The sequence below is a fragment of the Vanessa atalanta genome, unplaced genomic scaffold, assembly GCF_905147765.1.
Source record: "Vanessa atalanta unplaced genomic scaffold, ilVanAtal1.2, whole genome shotgun sequence".
Taxonomy (NCBI): domain Eukaryota; kingdom Metazoa; phylum Arthropoda; class Insecta; order Lepidoptera; family Nymphalidae; genus Vanessa; species Vanessa atalanta.
Window position 1 is genome coordinate 204 of NW_025919994.1, and position 4119 is coordinate 4322.

At 45.8% G+C, this 4119-nt stretch overlaps 2 non-coding genes across 2 annotated transcripts; both read right to left on the bottom strand.

The window, feature by feature from the left end:
* Positions 1-1135: 1135 nt before the first annotated feature.
* LOC125076574 lies at positions 1136-1292 on the bottom strand. Its single transcript, XR_007120522.1, has one exon. It is a non-coding gene; the product is annotated as a 5.8S ribosomal RNA (ribosomal RNA).
* Positions 1293-1750: 458 nt separating this feature from the next.
* On the bottom strand, positions 1751-3653 carry LOC125076575. Its single transcript, XR_007120523.1, has one exon. It is a non-coding gene; the product is annotated as a small subunit ribosomal RNA (ribosomal RNA).
* Between the last annotated feature and the right edge of the window lie 466 nt (positions 3654-4119).

The following is a 4119-nucleotide window of genomic DNA, read 5'->3' on the forward strand; positions in this document are numbered from 1 at the left end:
TTCAACTTTCCCTCACGGTACTTGTTCGCTATCGGTCTCGCGGTAATATTTAGCCTTAGATGGAGTTTACCACCCACTTAGGGCTGCACTCTCAAGCAACCCGACTCTGAGGAGCGTACCTCTCGCCGTCTCGCTCCGTCGCTACGGGCCTGGCACCCTCTACGGGGAAAACGGCCCCGTTCAAGACGAACTTGGACAGGAGTGGCGACGACGAGGAAAGCGATACCTCCCGAACACCACATCTCCCGCGATCGTTACAACCGCGGGATTCAGTGCTGGGCTATTTCCTGTTCGCTCGCCGCTACTAAGGAAATCCTGGTTAGTTTCTTTTCCTCCGCTTACTAATATGCTTAAATTCGGCGGGTGATCCTCCCTGATCTGAGGCCAACGATAAAAAAAACGAGGCAGACGCGATATCCGTCAACGCGACGGCGCCGCTTTCGTCGAGACGAGAGAGAATTTTCATTCCGATCGTTCCGACGTCGGCGTCGACGCGCTCTTCGGACGTCGAGTCCGCCTACTCGATATATATACAATATATATATATATATACGAATGTTTCGATGTCATCACGTTCAACGATGCGAGCGCGCTTTATTTACACATCATATAAACACGTTCGTCTCGTATACGTCGTAACGATCGCGGAGCTTTTGTATTCGAAATTTTGACATTAGAGTATGAACAAAAGAAACGCACGTACTCGATAATCACGAGACGAAGAGATCACCTAAACTCCGATTACCCTCTTTGATCGAGAACAACTCAATGAAACGATCGAAAGGTCGGAGATGGGCGCTCCTCGTCTGGCGACGAGCGACGCTCTCAGTCTCTCTGACGTCGCATAACGAAACTCCGTGACGTAAACGTACACACGAACGCGTATATAAAAATATAAATAATATATACACACACACGCATGTAAACGTAAACATACATACACATCGTATTTGTTATATTTGAACGGACCGAGAACGAGATTTATATTAAGTATATTTAAACACGTAATATAACACATCGAACGCGGATACCGTCATATGTTCGAGAAACGTCAGTCAGTCTATTGAGTCGGTTACGAAATAATAGACATTACGACATTAAACATTGAACAGTGTGGTTTATATTTTTATACAGCCGGCCCTCAGACAGGAGTGGTCCTGGATGTTTCTCCACGGACCGCAATGTGCGTTCGAAATGTCGATGTTCAAATGTGTCCTGCAGTTCACACTATGACGCGCAGTTAACTGCGTTCTTCATCGACCCGCGAGCCAAGTGATCCACCGTCCAGGGTAATGGTTTTTAATTTGTTTTATTTTTATAATTTCTACGATCACTCGAACGATTCTATACGCCAGTGATATGAGTTTATTTTTTTTTAATTTTTTTTTTTTTTTTCGTTTTTTTCTCTTATTTTTAGTATACAGAGAAAAATTCAAAAAATTAAAAAAAAAAAAAAAAAAAAGTTAAAAAAAAAAAAAAGTACAAAAAAAAAAAAAAGAAATATACATTTTATTTGAAGATGACGATGTGCGTTAACACATCGTACTTTCCTCGAAATCGACATCGAAAAATATCAGAATAGGACGCGTTACACGACTCTGGACTCTGACTCGGACACACTGCTGTGTGAGAGAGAGAGAGTGAGAATCGCGTCCTCGCATCGAAACGACACATTCCGAACGTCGATATTTGTGTTTTACAATTTTATTATCGTTCATTATCGCACTCTTTCGAGATTGATAATTTACGTTAATGATCCTTCCGCAGGTTCCCCTACGGAAACCTTGTTACGACTTTTACTTCCTCTAAATGATCAAGTTTGGTCAACTTCCCAGCAACGCCGACGGCCGTGAAGCCACCGCGTGTCGGTCCGAAGACCTCACTAAATCATTCAATCGGTAGTAGCGACGGGCGGTGTGTACAAAGGGCAGGGACGTAATCAACGCGAGCTTATGACTCGCGCTTACTAGGAATTCCTCGTTTATGGGGGATAATTGCAAACCCCAATCCCCAGCACGAAGGAGTTTCAACGGGTTGCCCGGGCCTCTAGGCCAGGGAGAACATGCTGATTCCTTCAGTGTAGCGCGCGTGCGGCCCAGGACATCTAAGGGCATCACAGACCTGTTATTGCTCAATCTCGTGCGGCTCGAAGCCGCCGGTCCCTCTAAGAAGAATTTTAATACGCCGCCAGTGAGTTGCTCGACCGAAATCGAGCACACCTAAATGACGACGCCTATTTAGCAGGCTAGAGTCTCGTTCGTTACCGGAATTAACCAGACAAATCGCTCCACCAACTAAGAACGGCCATGCACCACCACCCACCGAATCAAGAAAGAGCTATTAATCTGTCAATCCTTCCGGTGTCCGGGCCTGGTGAGATTTCCCGTGTTGAGTCAAATTAAGCCGCAGGCTCCACTCCTGGTGGTGCCCTTCCGTCAATTCCTTTAAGTTTCAGCTTTGCAACCATACTCCCCCCGGAGTCCAAAATCTTTGGTTTCCCGGAAGCTGCCCGCCGAGCCATTGTAGTAACGTCGGCGGATCGCTAGATGACATATTTACGGTTAGAACTAGGGCGGTATCTAATCGCCTTCGAACCTCTAACTTTCGTTCTTGATTGATGAAAACACCTTTGGCAAATGCTTTCGCTGATGTTCGTCTTGCGACGATCCAAGAATTTCACCTCTAACGTCGCAATACGAATGCCCCCAGTTATCCCTATTAATCATTACCTCGGAGTTCTGAAAACCAACAAAATAGAACCGAGATCATATTCTATTATTCCATGCACGAAATATTCAAGCGGCATTTTGAGCCCGCTTTGAGCACTCTAATTTGTTCAAAGTAAAATTGTCGGCCCATCTCGACACTCACTGAAGAGCACCGCGATAGGATTTTGATATTGAACCGGCGTTTTACCGCCGGCTCACCGACGATATGCTCCGCAGACGTGTCAGTATCACCGCGGATGCGGTGCACCGACAGCGCGGCGCACAAATGCAACTACGAGCTTTTTAACCGCAACAATTTTAGTATACGCTATTGGAGCTGGAATTACCGCGGCTGCTGGCACCAGACTTGCCCTCCAATTGTTCCTCGTTAAAATATTTAAAGTGTACTCATTCCGATTACGAGGCCTCGAAAGAGTCCCGTATCGTTATTTTTCGTCACTACCTCCCCGTGCCGGGAGTGGGTAATTTGCGCGCCTGCTGCCTTCCTTGGATGTGGTAGCCGTTTCTCAGGCTCCCTCTCCGGAATCGAACCCTGATTCCCCGTTACCCGTGACAACCATGGTAGTCGCAGAAACTACCATCGAAAGTTGATAAGGCAGACATTTGAAAGATGCGTCGCCGGTACTGGACCATGCGATCGGCAAAAGTTATCCAGATTCATCAAAATTAACGACTTCGGACGAGACGCCCTCCGTCGATTGGTTTTGATCTAATAAAAGCACTCATCCCATCACTGGTCAGAGTTCTGATTGCATGTATTAGCTCTAGAATTACCACAGTTATCCAAGTAACTGAGTAAGATCTAAGGAACCAAAACTGATATATTGAGCCATTCGCGGTATCGCCTTAATACGGCTTGCACTGAGACATGCATGGCTTAATCTTTGAGACAAGCATATAACTACTGGCAGGATCAACCAGGGAGCTAACCGAGACTTGTTGAAGTCGTCAATTACTCTTCTCGTTTCATATTCGCATATAAAATACACACAAACTTATGCATGCATGTACAATATACGCACAGTATGAAACGAGCGTCTCACCGTATCGTCGATCGCGTTAGACGCGATAGATTTTAACGGTTGACTCTTATAAAAATTTATATGAGACACAAACGCGCTTTAAGCACGCGCGCGCGCGTGCGCTATAATATATAACGCGACGACAGCGGCGGCGGCGGCGGCGGCGGAGGCGTCTTCACATAATGACACATAACGGTCACGAATTCGAACGTTCTAAACGAGATCGAGTTTTTTTTTCAAAATAACACTTCGCACACGACGTGTACGTATGTATTGTTCAACGATTATTATCGTAAAACATTGGGATCGACGCCCGGTGTTTGAGTGATCGTACCGATACTCGGGTTGTGTATTTTTTGTACATGATA